This window comes from Manis pentadactyla, chromosome 12, assembly GCF_030020395.1.
Source record: "Manis pentadactyla isolate mManPen7 chromosome 12, mManPen7.hap1, whole genome shotgun sequence".
Classification (NCBI taxonomy): Eukaryota; Metazoa; Chordata; class Mammalia; order Pholidota; family Manidae; genus Manis; species Manis pentadactyla.
Window position 1 is genome coordinate 5,505,246 of NC_080030.1, and position 20,700 is coordinate 5,525,945.

The 20,700-nt window shown below is 53.9% G+C and overlaps 1 protein-coding gene across 6 annotated transcripts in view; it reads right to left on the reverse strand.

The window, feature by feature from the left end:
- KDM4B (lysine demethylase 4B) overlaps window positions 1–19,975 on the reverse strand; it is a 118,313-nt gene extending 98,338 nt beyond the window's left edge. For all 6 annotated transcript variants that reach the window (XM_057489801.1, XM_057489800.1, XM_057489802.1 and 3 more), the window contains exon 1: window positions 19,846–19,975. The gene's annotated coding sequence lies outside the window, so the exon portion shown is untranslated. The remainder of the gene's footprint in view (window positions 1–19,845) is intronic.
- Between the last annotated feature and the right edge of the window lie 725 nt (window positions 19,976–20,700).

The window sequence follows — 20,700 nt, forward strand, 5'->3', positions numbered from 1 at the left end:
TGAGTGCATGGATGAATGAAATCAAGAGTCTGGGGGAATAAGGAAATACAAACAGAAATCAATAAACCAAACTGTATTTCAAGTAAATAAAAAAAGCACAGTAGAGAAGGAAGAACGAACTAACCCATGTCACTCTTCCACGTGGTCTTGGAACCCTAGGCCTTGGAAATAAAGGTAAAACAAACGATTAACTTCTACCCCACAGGCTTCTTTTACTTCACCGATGCAGCGGGTTCTCCCTCCCCAAAAGAGAGGCAGTTGCCAAAAAGGAGAGGGGAGATGGCCGGGGGCCTGTGTGAAGGGCTGGGACTGGAGGTGTCAGTGAGCTCACAGGCCCTAGTGCACATATGCAGAGAGCTGGAAGCAGAGGCAGATGTGCTATCTGTGCGTGTGTGTGTGTGAAAGAGGGAGAGAGAAAGAGATACATACATGTACATATACACACAAGCTAATGGGCACTCATGTGTTGACTTACACGTCTATCTCCCGACTCTGCCTGATGAGAGCGACTAGAAGCAAAAACACCCCATTGGCAATGAGCACACCACTCGACCAGATCTTGGCTTCTAAATGGCACTGTCCACAGAAGAAGAACCAGGGGCCCTCAGAGAAGTGGTCGATTCCAGACGGCAGGGAGAGGGCAGGCCGGGCTTGGAACACCTCAGTGTCCAAAAGGCAGGAGGTGCTCAGGGAATGGTGGGGACATGCCAAAAGGATACAGAGAACAGCTGGAGGGAACACACTCCCTGGATAAAACTGGGACCACTGGGGCCACCAAAGGGATTGCGATAGCAGTGGATTGATTATAACCTCCTGAGCCAGCTGAGAACCCAGGAGTCCATGCTGACACACATAAACAAGTGGGGGTGAAAAAATAGCCTTCCTTACACTAGAAAGTCAACGAGTAAATGCAGAAGGAAAGATGGAATTCGATAATCACCATTCGGCCAGAATCAGCAACAGCTGCTAAAACAAACAGAAAATGTTGACGGAGTGACAGTGTTTATGTGGTGTCAGAGTTTCTCCCCACAAGAAACTCATTAAATACAAATTGTCAAATAGTAACCTTATGGTGGACAAACCTGGCAGACACCACCTGAACCAAGGGCCCTAAGTTAATGTCACCAGAGAAGGGACACACTGACCCCAGGTGCCTCTGGATGCCATGGACCAGCTGGGATGCAAGGTCACTTCCGGGGTATTCTTGCCAAAAAAATGCATAAGCCACACTGATTGTGAGGCACCATCAGACAAATCCACATTGACAGACACTCGGCAGAGTAACTGACCTGCATTCCCCAAAACGCAGGAGTCACAAGCTCCGAAGACAGACTCGGAGCCAGTCGGATCGTCAGAGACAAAAGCAACGTGGTGACTGAGCACAGTGTGTGACCCTGGATGCTTTTTTGACAACTCTGAGAATTAACTGCCTGATGGTGATCATTTGCTAGGAGAATCCCTTGTTTGGAAGAAATAAACGCTGCAGGGTTTGGAGGAAAAGGGGCATCTATCTGCAACAGTTCAGGAAAAAAAATGCAGAGAGAAGAAAAGCAGATGCAGTGAAATGCTGCCTCTCAGGGAATGGGGTGAACGGTATCTGGAAATTCTTCATGCTATTCTTGCAACTTTTCCATAAATCTGAAATTCTGTCTCCAAAAATCGTCATTAAAAAAAAAATCAAAAGGAAGCAGTTGGGTTGGAAAAATAAAAAGTGCTTGGGCGAAGGGCCAGGGAGCCCAGGAGGGACGTGGGCATGGCCGCCAGCACCTGCTCTGGCATCATCACCTCCATGCTCACCAGGCTCCACAGGGTCAGGGAAGCAGCATGGGTGAGGGCCACCTGTCCCCCTGGCCCGCAGCCCTGGGCAAGGGGCTGGAGCCACACAGGGAGAGGGGCGGATGCCAGTGTCCTGGGGACCCCCAAGCAAGCTCCCTGCCCAGCCAGAAGACCAGTCCTGGCAGATGCTCACGACACCGGTCTGTATTTTACTCCTATGTATAGGTCCAAGATGCTCCATAATTAACCATTTAAAACCATAATCATTGACAAAACAATCTTCCTATTTCTCTACAAATGTGTCTTGTAATCTTGTGGGCACCTGTGTAGGCCCTGGTGGGGCCGTGGCTGTAGGGCTATGGGGCTCTGGGGATGGACAATGCATATGTACACAAGTTCAGTGCTGAGAGGGGACCTCACTCCTCACCCCTGCCCTGGTGACCCTACTCCTCACCCCTGCCCTGGTGACCCTGGACAGTTCCACTGATCTCCCCAAACATCATCCTCCTTCTAGAATTTGCTCTGAGCCCTCCCGCGGAGCCAGTGCGGGGATGAAACACGACCGGTAAGGCTAGAAAGACGGACAGTGAGGCACAGTCAGCCTGCGTGCAGCACAGCGCCAAGCACCCAGCACATCTCATCAGCCCAGGCCCCTATGAGCACAGCCCATGTCACAGAAGAGGAGACAAAGGCACAGGGCCATGAAGGGACCTGCCCAAGACCACACAGCTGGTGCCCGGGGAGCCAGGCTGAGCCTGGGTCCTAACCGCCAGCCTGCCCAGCCCTGCAGATGAGGGGGGAGCCGTGTGGACACCCAGAGCCCTACTCCTGCCCCTCTGCTTCCGGATCTGCCCAGGTCTCTGCAGCCTCCACAGAGTGCAAGGAGGAAAATCGGGCAAATGCTTTTTATAATCGCAGGGTAAGACCTTTGGAAGGAGGTCACAAGACCAGGAGCTTTAAAGGAAAAGACAAATTTGGCAAGAAACCTTAAAACATTCTATGTACCAACACATCAAAAATAAAGCTGAAAGATAAATGAGAAACTGAGAAAAAAAATGTATAACAGAAAAGGGTGCTAACAGCCCTAATATAGAACAGGTCATTATAAAACAGGAGTTCTCAACCAGAGGCAACTCTGCCCCCAGGGAACACTGCGCAAGGTTGGGGACATCAGATATTGTCACAAATGAGGGTGCTCCTGGCATTGAGGGGGTGGGAGCCAGGGAGGCTCTCAACCCCTCACAGCTCCCAGGATGGCCCCCCAGAGACGGTCTCAGCTGAGTTTTTGAAACCCATTCTAAGACCAGAAAAATAAACACCCCATTTTAACAAGTGGGCAATGGCTATCACTAGCCATTCAAAAAGGAGGTGACCAGGAGGTGAGAGAGTCAAAGGACAGACAGAGCCGGGGCCGTCACCAGTGTGACGAGCATCAACTCAGCCCACCTTTCTGGGGGCAACCAAGCAACGTGCTTCAAGACATAAAACGTGTCTGCTCGGAGCCTCCACACACACGAGTTTACCTCGAGCAGACAGCAGCAAGGATGTCCGGTCGCTGCGGCGTTGTTTACAGAGAAAACCATACATGCAACCTGAGTGCTCGTTACTAGGGGAATGGGCGAGAAAATCCCAGACACCCACGCGTACATGAAGGAGTGCAGCCGATGGCATGGAAAGACCCCCACCTGACATGCAGCCATGACCAGGGAGCCTTCGCCAAGAGGCCAAGAATGCCTATCTCTGGGTGGCAGGATCTGGGGACACCTGTAATTCGCGTAGACTTCTGTCTCTGATGACAATACTCAGATTCACTGTTATAAAAAGAAATATACTTTGAGCCTGCCTCGAGGGCTGTACCTGGAACCCAGAGGTCCCGTCCTTCCAGCAGCTCACTGGCTGGTCCTCCTGGGGACACAGGACCAGTCCCAGCGGAAGGAGGCAGCAGACCCTGGGATTAAACCGTCACTGAAATGACAGGGTACCTTCTCCCTACCTAATTCAAATTTGAAATACCAGGCCAAGCTGGAGCCCTCACACACTGTGGGGTGAGGGAAATGAAAAATGGGGCAGCCGCTATTGGAAACAATTGGCAGTTTCTTAAAGTGTCCAACAAGGAGTTTCTATAGGACCCCGCAATTCCACTCCTAGGTATCTACCCACGAGAAATGAAAATATGTGTCCACACAAAAACTTGCACATGGATGTTTACAGAATGCATTACAGGCATTATTCACAAAGGCCAAAAAAGTGGAAATAACCTAAATGTCCATTGACAGGTGGATGAATACACAAAATGTGGTCCAGCTACACACTGGAATATTATTCGGCCTTGAAAAGGAGGGGGATTCTGTTAAGCACTACAACATGGAAGGACCCTTAGAACACGGTGGTCAGGGAGAGAAGCCAGACACACAGGGCCACAGTGTGTGAGCCTATCTCTGTGACATGCCCAGAGCAGGCAGCTCCCCAGAAACAGGACGTGGATTTGTGGTTGCCAGGGGCTGGGGGGTTGGGGGGAAGTGACTGTTACACAGGTGCAGGGAGTCCCTTTTGGGGTGATGAGCTAGTTCTGGAAATAGATGGTGATGGCTGCACAACTCTGCCAATATACTAATAACCACCAAATCATACACTTTAAAGGGCAAATGTTTGGCATGTAAATTAAACTTAATAAAGTCACTACTAAAAAAAAAAAAAAATTACCAAGCCAGGAAATAAACATACAGGAGCTCCCAAAAGTCTGGTCAACACTTCAATGTTGTTTTGAAACTTTGGTGAAATGCATGCAGGGACACCATGGCTGCCTGCGTTGTGGGTGACCAGAAGCACCTGCTGCCTGCCCAGGGTCTCGGCCTTGTGCCACGCTGACCACGCCCCCCTGACTGCCCCCCAGGCTCTCCGAAGGGGCCAGAGGCAACAACCAAGCCAGAGCCCACACCCTGCTCACCCTCTGAGGACTGAGCTCTAGGCTGATCTGGGGTGTCTTGCATCGGGCACCCCTTAAAGCCTAAAGACCTGCCTCCAAGTGGGTGCAACACACTGACCCAGATTTGGAACCCCGTGGCAGGATCCAGGCCACAGACCAGTCAGCTTAGATGGGGCAAGGGAAGCGAGGCCAAACCACAAAAGGGGTGATGACAGCCCAAGACGGGAGAGCCTCACAAACACTGTCAGTTATTACAGGTCCTGGGAGGGCTTTGACACATTCACGTCACTGAAAGTGAGGAGGAATGGACCAGAGCGGGGCACCATTCAGGCACACTGACACGTTGACACCCTTGAAAAGCCCAAGCCATTCAACTGATCAAGTGAGTCTAATCCTGATTAAGCAGTTCAAACTGAATCAAATCAGCACAGATTTGCTCCAAATAATATAGGGAATTGGATTCTGTAAGATGTATATGATAAGACTTAGAGCAACCACTAAGAATATAGTGATAAAATCATCAAAGGAATTAAAATGTTACACTGGGGAATATTCACTTGATGCAAAAGAAAACAGTTAATGAGGAAAGACGGGAACATTAGACATGACACAGAAAAAAAGGGAGATGGCAGACCTAAATCCAACTACATCAACAATGATGCTAAATGTTGTGAATAGATTAAACAATCTGATCAAAAGACTGTAAGACAGGAGGGGAAAAAACTAAATCCAATGCTATGCTGTCTATAGGAGACACTCCTTAGATTCAAAGATATAAACAGAATGAAAATAAAAGAATGGAAAAAGGAAAAACGTTCAAAGGGCAACGATAAGAAAGCAGGAGTGGCTACACTAATATCCCATAAAATGGACTTTAAAAAAAAGTTAGTAGAGATAAAGGTGAGTATTTTATAATGATGAAAGGGTTAAGCTATCAGGAAGATATAACAATTACAACATATAGGCATCTAATAACAGAGCCCCAAAATACATGAAGCAAAAAGTGACAGAAATGAAGGGAGAAATAGATAGTTCAACAACAACAGTTGGCGATAGCAATACCCCAACTACAACAATGGACAAAACTAGGCAGAAGATCAACAAAGAAACCGAAGACTTGAGTGACATGACAAGCCAACAGACATCTCTAGAAAACCCCACCTAACAGCAGCAAAATATACTTTGTTCTCAGTACATATGGAACATTCTCCAGGACAGACCGTGTGTTAGGCTCTAACAAGCCTCATTAGACTAACAAGAATTCAAATCATGCAAAGTAGATTCTCTGACCACAATGGAAATCAGTAATCAGTAACAGAAGGAAATTTGGGAATTCACAAATATGTGGAAATTAAGCAACACAATAATCACTGGATCAAGGGAAAAAAAAATCACAAACAAAATTAGAAAATACTCTGAGGTGGATGAAAATGAAGACACAACAAATCAAAACTTATGGGATGCAGCTAAAGCAGTACTAAGAGGGAAATTTATACCTGCCTATAGTAAAAAAGAGAAGAAAACTCTCAAATCAATAATCTAAACTTCTACCTTAAGATACTGAAGAAGAGCAAACTAAACCTAAAGCAATCAGGAACAAGAAATAATAAAGATCAGAGCAGAAATTAATGAAATAGAAAGTAGAAAAAAAATCAACTTTAGTTGAAGCTTTTCAACTTCAAAGTTGCCTCTTTGGAAAGATCAAACAAGCTGACAAACCTTTGGGTAGATCAAGAAGGAAAAAAAGAGAAGACTCAGACTGCTAAAATCGGAGTGAAAGACGGGACATTACTACTACTGCCCACCTTACAGAAATGAAAAGGATTATAAAATAATATCGGCACGGAATACTACTGAGCAGTAAACAGGAATGGACTGATGATGCATGCAACAACTCAGATGGATCTGAGTGAAGAAAGCCAGTGTTACAGATGATGTATGATTCCACAACATTTTCAAAATGACAAGATGACGGCGGTGGGGAACAGATCAGCGGCTGCAGGGGGCTGGGCTGGGCTGGAGGGAGCACGAGGGAGTGCTGAGGGGCAGTTCTGCGTGCTGACTGGGAGGGCGGTTACAGAAATCTATGCAGGTGGTAAGATGTGACAAAGACATACCAAAAAAGGGGCACGTGATAAAACTGGTGAAATGACAGCATGGCCAGTGGCGTACTGTGCCAATGTCGATTTCTTAGCTTTGCCAGCGGACTCTGGTTATGTAAAATGTCACCACTGGAGGAAGCTGGGGGAAGAGAACGCAGGACTTCTCTGTACTATTTTTGCAACTTTGAGGGAGTCTGCAGTTCCTTAAAAATAAAGTTAAAAACTGCCGTGGGGGACAGTTCCCTGTGGAGAGGCGGATGGAGGACAGACTGTCATATGGGTTGATGGTCTGGGGCTGGGTGATGGGCACATGCAGGTTCTTTATCCCACTCTGTCTACTTTTGTATATATTCAAATTCTCCATAATAAAAAGCTTAAAAAATAAAGGGAGCCACCCCAACAGTGGCCACTACCAAGGGCCTTCTCCATCCCAACTTTCAAATGCCCTTCAAAATGCTCCATCATCAGACTACAGACCTTCTCAGCTGGCAGCCTCCCCGAGACAGTGACCAGAGAGGCCAACAGAGCTGCCCAGGTGTCTTCACAACACAGGACTTGAAGAGATGTGGGCCTGTCTGAAGGCGCTCCACTGGGAATCGTGAGGGCGTTAAAATGCATCCACGGTCTGCCTAATATGCGTGACCTCTGAACGGAGCGCCGGTGGGGGCCCGGAGCCCGGGCTTCTGTGCGGAAGCCCACTGCCTACCCAGCATTCCTCCTCAGGGTGACAGGTGCTGCCAGGACTCACCCCCCCATGCCCTCCTCCCAGCGGGGAGGCCTGAATACTCAAGGTCGGGGAATAGGCACCGATCATCAGGAGCTGCACCGGGTCTCTCCATTTCAAAGCCCCTATTTCTGGGTGGAAACAATCTGCCCCAACACCAAAGACCCCACTCCTTCTAAACAAGAAAATGTAAAAGGGGGAACAGTAAAGGACAGGAAGGTGGTTGTCACGATCATCAGGACGAGCTGCTGTGGCCCAGCCTCCTCGGGCCATCCCGGAGGAGCAGGAAGTAGCACCCTCCCAGCTGCACTGGGCCCACGGTCCGAGGAGAGGCACCCACTCGTGAAGAACTGACCCCACGGCTCCCCAGGCACCTGCTCACCCCCACTCAGAGCCGTCCTTTCAGGCAGTCACCGCTATTACAGTTAAGGCAGATGAGGCCCAGAGAGGTCGGCACTTGCCCAAGGTCACACAGTGTGGGAGAGCCAGGAAGCCGGCTTTGGACCCGGCTGTTCCAACCTGGGAGCAGCACTGGCTCCTCTTTGCCTCACAGACAATCCACGCTCGGAGCCTCACAGGTCTGCTGCCTCCAAAACCCACCCCCAAGTGCAATCCTCCTGGCGTCCAACCCAGACCACCTTCTGAGCCACCATGAGGACTCATCTGGGGGATGGCTGGAGTTCCCTCCCCACTTTTACCCCTGACAGCCACCAGAGGGGTCTTTCAAACATATAAATCTCTGACCTCATCATCACCTCCCATGGCTTCTCCCTACATTTAATGGGGTCCAGGGCCTCATTGCAGCCAAAGTAGCAGAGCCCACTGGGTCTGGCCTCTGCAAACCGCAGGGTCTCCGGCTGTCCTGCTAGCTCATCACATTCCAGCTACACTGGCCTCCTTTCAATCCTTAAACAGGCCAAGCTCATCTCTGCCTCAGGACCTTTGCACATGCTCTTTGTACTTCAACTGGAACTTCTCATCTCAGATCTCCCCAGGGTTGATACCTTCAAGTCATTCAGGTCTCTGCCAGACATCACCTCCCAGGAGAGGACTTCCCTGTCCACCCAGTTAAAGTACTGCCCCTTTCCCAGTCAAACCACTCTCCTGTCTCCACCACCCAGGGGCCAGCTGCTCAGCACCTAAACAAGCAGAGTAAACTTGGAGGTGTCTAACAACACAGCTCCCAGGCCATCGGGGGCAGTGCACCTTCGTTTTCTCCCGTGAAGGTGGGGCTGGTGGAGTCAGCGGGCAGTAAAAAGGCCATCGAAGGTCCACAAGGTGGCCATGGATAAAAGCCCCCATGCCAAGCGCTTAGTAACGTACACTGTCCTGTTTACAGCACACCACCATCTAGCAAGGAAAGCACACGAGGACGCTGAGGCCCACGTCAGCGAGCGGCAGGACAGGGCTGGGAAGCAGGGACCCTGTTCTGATCTCTGGCTCTCAACCCAAACCAAGCTGTCTCAGGACGAGATGCTGGTCCCCGCAGCGTCCCCTTGAGAGGCCTTCCTGAGCACCTGGACTGCCAGAGCTTACTGTGCATGCGGTGCTATGGAACGGGGCACAGTCCCCCTCCCAGTAAGGTTTCACCAAGTCCCACAGCCATCACTGCCTCCCTGCCAGCCTCACTCCAGAGCCAGCAAGGGGACATGCGCCCGAGGGCACAAGGTTGGCACTCAGGGCACCAATCAGAGCAGGGAGGCCCTTTTGTGTCATGAGGCTGATCTGCACCCAGTGTAGAAATCCCAAAAGCAGGTACGCAGAGGCCAAGAGCCCAGGGTTCCGGCGGATTCCCAAGCCATGGCCCTGCCAGGCCCTCCACACAGGATCCACCTGAGCAGGTGAAACCACTGGCCTGAGGGATGAATGTTCTCTCCTCCAGGGCCTCTGAGCCTTGTGCACACATGCCAACTCTCATCTACTGGGGGGCCAGGGTCATTTAGCAGCACCCGCTCCCTTGCCCTTGACTGACCCCAACCACATTGAGGTCCCAGTCCTCCCAGGCACCCAGCCTGTGGGACAGGATCCCTGCCTGTTGCTCACAGGGCCACATCCTGGTCCCCAGCCAGAGGCCCCCGCATCAGCCTCTCAGGGCAAGGAGAACACCCTCTCACCCCTGAGCCAACTGCTGGACCCCAGGAGCACAGGGAGGGACCCTTACAAGTTCCACGTTGACTGGACACATACCCCAGCTGCTCCCTGGGGACCACAGCCACCCTTTATTGTTTCAGGTCTGTGTCACCATAACTGATTTTTATACCATAAAGATAAATGATTTTTATAATGAATATCCCTCTAAGAGGCTTGTTAGGAAAACAGCCACTGGGACTTGGCCAGTCCCAGTTTTCAGGCCTTCTTTTGGCTAAAGGCCAAGTTAATTAATACAGGGTGGCCTGGGGCTTCAGGGAGGAGGTGCCCTGGCCCCAGGGTCATGGTGGCTGCACCAGGGCCACCTGTGCCCCAGCAGGGCAAGCCAAGGGCCACGAGACCTACATCAGTGCTTTTCACCACCAGGAGCAGGTCTGCGAACACACAGTCCGGCCCTGAGCCCTCACGTGTCCCCAGCTGCATGTTCAGCCCCAGGACTGCGGTTCTCTGGGCCACTGGCTCCACGTAAACCCCAAGTTCACTGGAGGAGAAAACCCGGCGAGGCGTGCAGGATGGGCCCCAGAGCTCGGAGTTCCAGCCTGGCTACCTGTGGCCCAGCACTCCCAGGAGCACCGCCCCGCTTCCTGGGAACAAATCCGGCACCAGCCTCCTACCTGCCCCATTAAAACAAAGAAGGAAAAACAAACTTATCTTCAAGGTGGCTTCCAATGACCTCTACTGCCCCTTAGCTTCCTTCCCAGCCCCCAAAACACCCAACTGCAACATAAAAACCATGGGCTCTTCTAGAATGTAAAGTGGTTGCGGAAACTTTTCTTGCAACACCTGATTCACAGTTGAGGAGAGACAGAAACCCAGAGAGTAATCCTTACCATGGCTGCTGAGGCTCAGCTTGGGCCTGGAGTGCCTGAATCGGGACATCTGGGACAGAGCTCTGGGGGGGCTCGAGCAGCCTCCCTGGCCCCCACCCCCTCAATGCCAGTCGTGACCACCACAGATGTCCCCACACATCTCCCAGTGTCTCCTGGTGGCAGAGCTGTCCTGGGGTGGGAACTGCTTCACTAAGGGATTTTCGGTTATTAACTCAGTGAATCCCACCCACCCTCCAAGCAGAGACCTCCGCTGTCATCCCTGTTTTGGAGATGAGGACACAGATGTGCTAGCTGCTGATGCCACTGGCCACCCTGCCTTAAGACTGCAGGCCATTTAGGACGTCTGCAGCTGGGCGATGCTATTTCCAAGCTATGCATGCACACACGTGCTCCTGAGCTTTCCTGTGGCCAAAGCAGCAGTCCAAACTCCTGCAGTTCCCTTCCCAGAAACATCTCACGTTCCAAGTTCAAGCCCCACCCAGCCAGCATCTGCGCCACAGCCGCACTGCCCGAGCTCGGCCCCCAGGACTCAGCCCTCCCAGCTGGTATGAGGTTCCATGCACCTGTCAAGTATGAGAGGCTGCATGCAAGGGTGCCTGGGAAAGACTGGGACCACAGCCATGGCCACCCAACCCACGGGGGGCCGAACGCCCAGCCCGACGTCCAGGAGCAAGCGGCAGCACTGCAGCAGGGCTCCTTCAACCATGCGTCTCAAGAGCAGGGTCTTCCCCACAGCACCCCCAGACACAGGGATCTCCAGGGCCCAGCCCCTGCCGTCCCCATGTGGGCAATCCTAACCTCCAGGGTGGCCCACAGCCTCCTCCTTGATCCCCAACACCTCCATGAAGGGCTCCCCATCCCCCTAAAGGGCTCTTTCTTGTCTGCACCCCACCGCAGCGGGTCTCACCCACCTCACTCGCCCCTCAGGTGCCACAGCTGGTGTGTGTTGAGCCTGACTCATCTTCCCAGCGGGAGGCAAACAGATCCAGAAATTCTGATAGGCCAGGAAGGCAGGGAGGAATGGGATGGGGTGGAAGAGGCCAGCCCCCATTAAGCGCCGCGCGCCCTCACTTACAGCTTCCCTGACCCTCAGCTCACCCAGGGACCGCAGTCTTCCGAAAGGACTGTCTGGAGGAGGGCCGGCGCTAAGTATGAGATATACAGAGGCGGCGGAACAGTCAGGACCAAACACACACACACACACAAACAGGGGAGTGTCAAGTATCTCAGGGGCAATTTTTACAATGATTACATGCTGAAACGATAACATTTTGGGTATATTATGTTCAATAAAATACATTATTAAAATTAATTTCGCCGGCTTCTTTTCACCTAACGTGGCTAGGAAAAAATTTAAAATTACACATGAGGCTTGCTTTGCGTCTTTACTGGCCAGCACAGCCTTGGAAAGGATGGGTTTACATCTGAGCCTGTTTTCTTCCAAGGGTTTTGTCGTTTCAGCTTTTACATTTCGGTCCTTGATCCTTCTGCAGTTAGTCTTTGTACGCGGCAAGAGGTAGGGGTCCACCTTTGTCGCTTGACATTTACTTCGTGTTCATGCATGTACCACCGTGGTGTCTTCCCGGGTGCCCCAAGCAGCTCCCTAGCACTCGGGACACCCCCTGCTGTGCCGGAGGAGAGCAAGCCACCCAGACACACACACACCGGGCAAGTCCTGGTCCCCACAGCGAAGAGACGCCAGCAACGCGGGCAGATGTTGGAGGGGCTGCCGGCCTAGCGCTGTACGAAGCCACGCCCCTGCCCCTCCCCCGGGAGCCCAGCCGCCTTTCTGAATGGCCCAGCGCCCCTGGTGGCCTACCCTCGCAGACAAGAGGCACTCACTCACCCCTTTACCCACTGGGGGGCGGAGGTGCCCAGGACGGGGCTGAGGCCCACCTGCAAGCTCTGTTCGGGGGCTGGTGGCTTCAAGGGGGCTCTGTGGTGGGCTCCATGGGCTCCCTGGAACCTGGTCACTGCCTTCTAAGAAACAACACAGCCCTGTCAGGGCCAAGCTGGGTGACCAGGAAGGGAAGTGGCCTGAGAAGGCAGCTCGTTTTAAACCCACTGGCCAGACATGCAGGGGTGGGTCTCAGAAAGGTCTCTTAGGAGCCCTGCTCCACGCCTTCCACCAAACGGTGTGACCCCCAGGGGCAGGAGATGCTGTTCATCTGGCCACCGAGAGCACCTGCCACACACACACAGACACACACGCACAGGTTTGACAACTGCTGCACTCAAGCAGGTGATGGCTGGTACCGTTGGCTGGACCCAGAGCTCCAGGCACATGTCTAGATACAGCGTGTCCACCGCCCAGCCACCGCCAGGCCAGGATCACAAAAGTAAGCAAGAGCTACGTGTGAGAAATCTTCAAGTCTTGATTTGGTATCTTCATCATGAGGTTGGTGGAGGACACATCTGGTGTTTGTAAAGGCCCTGTGACGTGTCACAGGAGCCACCACGTCCAAGCTCCCTGTGACAGCCAGCCTGGCCCTGACTGCACCCATCTGTTGCAGCTCTGTCCATCTATCTGTCCAACCAGCCATCCCATCTTCTGCAGGGCCAAGCAACAGGACTGGATGTGCGGAGTAGCCAGTCTCTCGATGCATGGCGCTGTCGTCTGTCTCTGGCACACCTGGGGCTCTGCCCTGCCTTTGGTGCCAGCAGGATGCCAGGAGGCCTGAGCGGCCACACCATGTGCAGCCCAGAAGGCAGTCAAACAAGACACCTTCTCCTCCAAAAGGGTGTCAGAGAACTCTCATTCTCTACCTTGGGGGAAAGAACTGAAATAAAGCTGTGAATCAAAAGTTTAAATTCCAGGAGCTTTACTCACATGAAAGTGAGAGACCCAGCAATTCTCCGACTCGTGACCAAGATAATCAGATCCATGCAGCCCGCCAACCAAGACAGAAGCCTGCTCTGCTTCGGGCCAACTCTTTCTGACGGGTGGGACTTTAGAGAGAATGGGGAACAGTGGGTGTTTGAAGGGGTTGGCAGCAAATGACCAACTCTCCCAGTCCAGTTGCCTGGTTAGCAGGTCAAGGGCTGTCCAAATGGAGCCACCCCAGCCAGCTCCCGGGCTGCCACCTTCCCAGGCAGGCTACCCAGACATGCCGGGGCCCCAGCTCTGGCTGAGCGCACAGCCCCTTCCCACCCCACTTGTCATGGGGCCATCACTATGTCTGCTGGTGGCTTCAGGCTGGCTCTTGGTCAAAGGAGGCCCCTGGGATCCATCCTCTCCTTCCGCATGAAGCACGATTCTGGACTCACCACCAGCTCATCTTTCACGAGCTGTCTCCAAGTTTTCTCCCCTGAGCCTGGAGCCAGCAACCACGAAACATGAAAGTGGGCCCAAGTCTGCCCCAACCTGCCCAGAAGACACCATCATTTGGGGACAAATCCACCTACGACCACCCCTTCACAGCTTATCACGTCACGTCTGGCAATGGAACTGTGATCAGGTGCCGGCACCAGGGCCAAATCCTCCACCAGTTCCCCTTCTGACATCTACCTGCAGATGCTCCCAGGGTGCAGCGGCCCTGGGCCCAGATTCTTATTCTTTGTCCGCTGAACGAACACACTTGAGGCCTCTACCCCAGCGAGACACATCCCAGAGCTACGGGATGGGACAGCTTTGCACTCTGTGCTCCACCACTGCCACAGGGCACAGCCAGCCCATGGGGCAGAGTTTCTACCCATCCTCTCACTTTTGACTAATCTCCCCGGGTTCACTGGAACCACTGAGGTGAGATGAGAAAGGAAGGCCAGGGGAGAGCTGGAGATGCAGCGAAAGACAGAGGCAAGCCACAGAAAGGACAGGCCACTTCACAAAGCCCAGAGGTTCCAAAGCAGCCCTCTGCAGATTGCTTATTCTGATCAACTAAGGAAGGCATGACCATAAATTCACCGCAATGTGCTTTCCTGACAAGCCAGGACATTCCTGGGACAGCACCAGATCGAAGACACCCGGGACCTACTTGGCTCAGAAATCTTCACTCCGCCCATGCCACCAAGCTCCATCAACCCCCAGAAGCCGCCCCTTTCCAAGTGCTCCCATGCAGACCAGCAGCTGGGTGACTGCTAGGGGCCCTCCAGGACCATGCCGCCTTTTCCGACAGGGCTGCACGTACCAGTACTGCAGGTGCATCAGATGCTTCCAGAACAAACCCATTGGGAAACAGGTCTTCCTCTTAATCCCTCAGCTTCTGCCAGGACCAAACTCCTCAGGCCGAGAATACTTCCTCCTGGTCTCCTGATGCCAGGTGGGGTGTGATGCAAAGGTGTGGAAAAGTCAGGCACCACAAACAGCAAACTACTTGCCCCTGTTTTCGTCTACATGTTTATATCTACATTACATTTTTTCTTCTTCATTTTGAGGCTGTTTCAGTAGATGGGGTCATAACATTTTCTTATATTCCCTGCAGTTTTAATTTATCTCAAAACAAACTAGGACCCAACAGAGTATGACTCTAAATGGTTTGATCTATAAAGGTAGAAATTCATTCATTCAACAAATGAATGTTTACTGAACACCCACTATGTGCCACAAACTGCCCCAGGTGCTGGAGATACACACAGTGACCAAGACAGGTGCCAGGCGTTCCTGTAGCACGGACCTCACACCCTAACGAGGGTGATCCCAAACTGTGGCCCATGGGTCAAATCCAGCCCACGGCCTGCTTTCGTACAGCCTGCAAGCTACGAATGTTTTTGGACATGTTTTAATGGTTGGTTGGAAAACAAAAATCGAGAAAGGAAAAACAGTTCATCACATGTCAAAAATATGTGAAATGCACATTTCCATGTCCATAAATACAGTTTTATTGGAACAGAGGTACACTCACTCATTTGCATACTTTTGTGCTATGACGGTGGGGCAGAGTGGTCAGGACAGAGACTGCCTGGCAGGCAAAGATAAAAAGATTTACTCTCTGACCCAGTACAGAAAAAGCTCCCACCCTAGTAGATGAGATAGAAAATAAATACATAAATAGATCAATATGAGTTTCTGGCAATGCTGAATGCAACATAGAAAAGGCAGAATGAGGAGAGAGAGTGGCTGGAAGGTTGAACTTATGCAGCCTGGTCAGGGATGGCATCTCTGAGCCAAGGCCTGAATAGCAAGGAGCCAGCTGGGTGGAGGGTTGAGGGAACAGAATTCTGGCCAAGGGAACAGCAAGTGCAAAGGCCCTGAGGCAGACGACTAGGCAGGTAAGGTGGTTCCCATCAAAGCGAGCAGGCACAGGAGGGAGTGTGGTAGGGCAGGGAGAGAGGAGTGCACCACAGAGGACAAGAGGACAGGGAGGCCATAGGAAGGGTTCTGGAATTGTTTCCAAGGAAAACAAGAAGCCACTGGAGAGTTCTGAGCAGAAGACCAGTTTTAGAGTTTTGAAAAGCTCCTTGAGGGAGCAGGAGAGAAAACTGATGAGTTAGGACACCTCTAGCTTCTGGCTCCCGGGACAGGCCAAGTCAAAGGCCGGGAACTCAACACAATTCACCAACAGCAAGATCAGTTCACTGATCCACTCAGGCCTTAGTATCAAAGTGACACTTTTTTTTAAATATCATAGTTAAATCCATGTCATTGTATAAAAGTATTGGCAACCAGCACATTAACAGTCCCACAGTCCCAAGGCCATTATCGCTCAGTAAGAGGTCATGAGTAAAGAAAAAGTGAATCACCTTAGAGTCCACTGAATGCAAACTGTTAAGGAAACTGACGTGAAGGGGCACGGTGACCAGGGGTGCGGAATGGAATCCTGGGCAGGGGCCTAAGGTGGCTTAGAGGCTGAGAACAGCCCGGGGAGAACTCCCACACCATGCCCAGCAGTCCCTTAGGAGGGCAGCAGTGGGTGGCGTGGTGCGCCTGCATCTCCTGGGGGTGGCAGCTGAGGGCTGGGAAGGGCAGGGAGGCGGAGCAGTGGAAGGGACTGGGACAGCAGGCCAGAGAGTGCAGCGGACACGGTGTGCAGGCCCGAGCCCCTCCCTATTCAAGGGGGAGGGGGGACAGGGACAAAGGGAACCAGAGCTGGAGCGAGACAGGGTCATGGCCGAATACTGGGCCGCTTAAAGTTTAAAGCTTCAGTGAGAGGGTCTCGCCCAGGGATGACTGTGCCCCCCAGGGGTCACTCAGCGGTGTCTGGGGACACCTGTGGTTGTCACAGCTTGGGGGAAGGGGCTGCTGCTGACATTGAGGAAGTGGGGACCAGGGATGGTGCTCAAAGCCCCATGTGCCCAGGACAGTCCCCGGAGAATGCCCCGGCCCAAACGTGGACAAGGAGGGCAGGGGAGAGATCCCAGCAGAAGCCATCAGCACTGCCCTGGCGAACCCGCCCAGGGAGCAGAGCTCCCTGGCACCATACAAGGCACTTCAGTGCCTTTCATCCCTTGACCCCACAATGACCTGGCATGGGTCCTCATGACACCCATTTTACAGATGAGGAAGGCGAGGCCCAAAGCAGTGAAGTGAACTGCCCCAGGGGAGGGATTTGAACCCGGGTCTCTCACACTGGGGAGCCTGTGCGGAGAATGGAGGGGAGGATGGGAATTTGGGGAGGCAGGTCAGACCAGGGTTCAAGTCCAGCCCTCTCCTCGGCTGTGCTGTGTCCTCAGCCAGAGGCAGAGGCACCAGGGGTAGGGCAGGTAGGAGCTGTGGTGCCAAGGCCCCATGGGGCAGCAGAGCAGGAGCCTCGGCGGTCCCAGCTGTAGGTGAGGCATGGTGGTGACCGGTGGATTTGCAGGCACCCTGGTCCCACACTGTTTGCATCTCCACCCAAACCCCGTCTGGGGAAAGTTTAACAACCCGTGTCCCCACTCTGTTCTTGAGCAAGTGACTGGCCCCTGGTCACACAGGTCCAGACCCCGCATGGCACCTCCAGATCCCGGCAGAGAGCCGCCTGGAAATGCTCCCTTGCCCACACCTCAGCCCCTCACTACCAGATCCCGGATCCTGCCTGCTCCCTGAGCTGGGCCCTGCGGCAGCTGGCTCCACACAGCCTGTCACAGCTGTGCCCAGGCCCCAGGGACATCCACCTCTCCCTTTGCCCCACTAGACCCAACGCTCCCTGAAGTTAAGGATTCCCCACAGCCTACCCTGGAGTCCCCAGGGAAGGTGGATGGGCGACCCCAAAGGCCATGCTCACAGGTGTCAGGTGAAACCAAGGAACAGATGGGCTCCAGGCAGCCAGGGGAGGGGGGCGGGGCACAGGAGGGCAGGGCAAGAACCCAGCGAGGAGGTGGAGAAACTCGGGATCCAGTCTAGGCAGAGCGGCCAGGGTGGAGACAGGCGGCGCCACTCCAGGGGGCTCCTGCCGGAAAGCGCAGCAACCAGGAGGGGTCTTTTCCAGGAGGGAGAAAGTACAACAAAGGCTGGGTGGGGTCCCAAACGACCGGGTCAGCGACACCTTTAAGCTCTAGTATTTAACGGCTCCTTAGCAGCCGCCTCCCCAAAGAAGAAAGGTTTAGAAAATGGGAGAAAATCAGCTGTTACCAAGACCTCAAGTCTCAACAACTCCACACTCGCGAGCAGATGCACGGGCAGCACCTGACACAGGACCCACTTGCATGTGCCGCAGCACCTGGGAGCATTTGTGCAAACGTACCTCCGCCGCCCCTTTGCTCCCAGGAGGTGACCTCCCCCAGAGCAGGGCTGGCTGGCCAGCGCGGTGTCCCACACAAGTGGGGAGCACCAAGATTTGCCGAGCAGCCAATAAGAAACAGAGAGAGGGGGCTAGCGAGTTTCAGAAACCCTTAACTCAGATAATGACAAGTTGACTCTACGACTTTGACGCTCCGTCCTTCGGGGTTCCAAAAGCCAAACTGTAAACATGAAAGAGGCTGCCCAGTGCTTTTGCAGAGGTGGTGAGAAAAGGCTTGGCCAGTGTGTTGACAAACCCTCCCGATGCCTCAGAAGAAAGCTATTATTTGAGAATTAAGAGAGTCATTAGCTCTCGCACGGCTGCGATAAAAACCCATAGGAGTCATGTAATGAGCCTGTTTGAGGGGCATCGCCAGCCTGGGGACAGCCACATAAATGGCTATTGAGGCAGACGGCTGGGGCAGGGCACCCAAGCTGTAAACGCACCCCGGTTTCCTCAGACCTTTAGCCTGCCTGCATCCAGTGGGACCCAAAGGAGCTTGCTGAAAAAATGCTAATTGACAGAAACACATGGAAAATGACACACTCTTTACATATTATAGGATCCTTGGACCCCATTCACTTGTTTCATAACTCGGGAAACCATTTCCCAGGTGCACCTAAATTATTAGAACCAAAGCATTCTCCCCAAACCAGACAGATGGAACACACCAAGGCACAGTCCACACTCCCACCGCTGCCAGGAATTAAAAAAAAAAAAAACGCCAAACAGCCTGTAAAAACCTTCCGCCCCTACCCAGGTGAACATGCACCCCCTTTCACCTGGGTGCAAACCCACTGGCTGCCTCGAGCCCACTGGGTGCTGACAGAGGCCCTGGCAGATCCCAGGGAAAGGCCCTTTCAGAAGGAATCGGTCCCCCAGCTACCACGAGGGTGGATGGGACACCCCAAGAGGGTCGTCGCAGGAGCGACTCCACAATCTATTTCTACAGAGAAGAGGGGCTGCGAACAGGCGATAGGGCTGACACGGGGAGGCACGGGGAGGGGACACGTCTGGAAGCTGCAACGTGCATACCAAGTGGATACATTTTTTTAATATTAAAAATCCAGATTGCGTGCTTATCTTAGGGGGGCCCAGGGAGACTGAGGGCAAGTTTGGAAGCCGCGATGGCACACAGCGGGTTGACTTGGGGAAGGGGCCGGGTGCGATGATGGCTACTCAGGGGGCCAGCGCTGGGAAGTGCCCCCGGCCACCCCACCGGTGCCCAAAGAGGCGGAAACGCAGACGGGTTTTACCCGGGGCCAGGGATATCTCCCTCTCTGTTTTTTTTAATGACTAGGATTGTGGAGAATAATAAAAGACCAGGGCCCAGCTGGGCAGGCCGGCCGGGCCGGGCCACCCACGCTGTCATCTTTTGTGAGGGGCAGGAGGGGAAGCCCCGGCCCAGCCCCCGCGCGCCCCCGGCCCGGTCAGGGCGCCTCCGCCCCCCGTCTCGGCCCAGCCATTGTCCGGCCGCGCCGCCCCCGCCCGAGGCCCGGCGGGCGCCCGGGGCCGGACGGTTAACGCCCCCAACCGCCTCGCGGGCCGGGACAAAGCGCTGCGGCCCGACCCGAGCAGGCCGCGCCCGAGGCCTGGGCCTCGCGTCCGGGGCGCCCGCGCACCCGCAGCACCGGGCGCGGCGCGGGGGCGGCAGCATCGGCGGGGCCCGCGCTCGGACGCGGCGGCAGCCTCCCTGCGGGCTCACCTGAGGCGGCGCGCGCGGCCCGGTCCAGAGCAGCGGCGCGCGCTCCCCCGCCCTCAGCGTCGTACCCCCAGGCCGGCTCGGGCCGGGCCCCGCTCGGTCGCTGGCGGCCGAGCCCTCCGCGAGCGCTCCGGGCGGGGCTTATGAGGCGGTGCGCCAGCTCCGCCCCGACTGCCATTGGCCCCCGAGCCCACGCCCGCGCACCCATTGGCTACCGCTGACAGCTCCACCCCTCCCCTCCGCCGGATCCATCAACACCTCACGGCCCGCCCCCTGCGCGCCTCGATTGGGCGGGTGCAGGCGTTGGTCTCGTCTCCGCATTGGCCACACGGTCTGGACACGCCGGTGCCCACCCACGTGCCCGCTGACCGGCTCCGTTCTCATTGGAGGTAGCGCACGCCAGCCAGATAGGCCGGGACCAACCCGAAAGTGACTAGGCCCCGGCTTGACAAGGACGCCTCGGGGACCGCCCAACGACCGCTCGGGGGCCAGAGAGGATTGGCTTGCGGGGTCAGCCCGAGGCTCAGAATGGCTGGAGCAGGTGCCAATCACGCCCCGGGCCCCGCCCCGGTTATCAGGCTGCAACTGAGTACGTGAGACCCAGCACAACATCAGCACCCATCCCGGGAATCGTGGAGAGGGGGTTCGAGACCCGAAGTGGGAAATTGGACTCTGCGGTCCCTAATCTATAAAGTCCAGGGCTGGTAACATAACTCCTATGAAACCCATTTTGCAAAGGAGGAGACCTGAGAACTGGAGAAATAAAGTCAAGCAGCAGGTGTCCCCCCACCCTTCCTCCAAAAAACCAAGTTCATTTCCATCACAATTAATAAATCTTTGCAAAAGAGCAAGACCTTA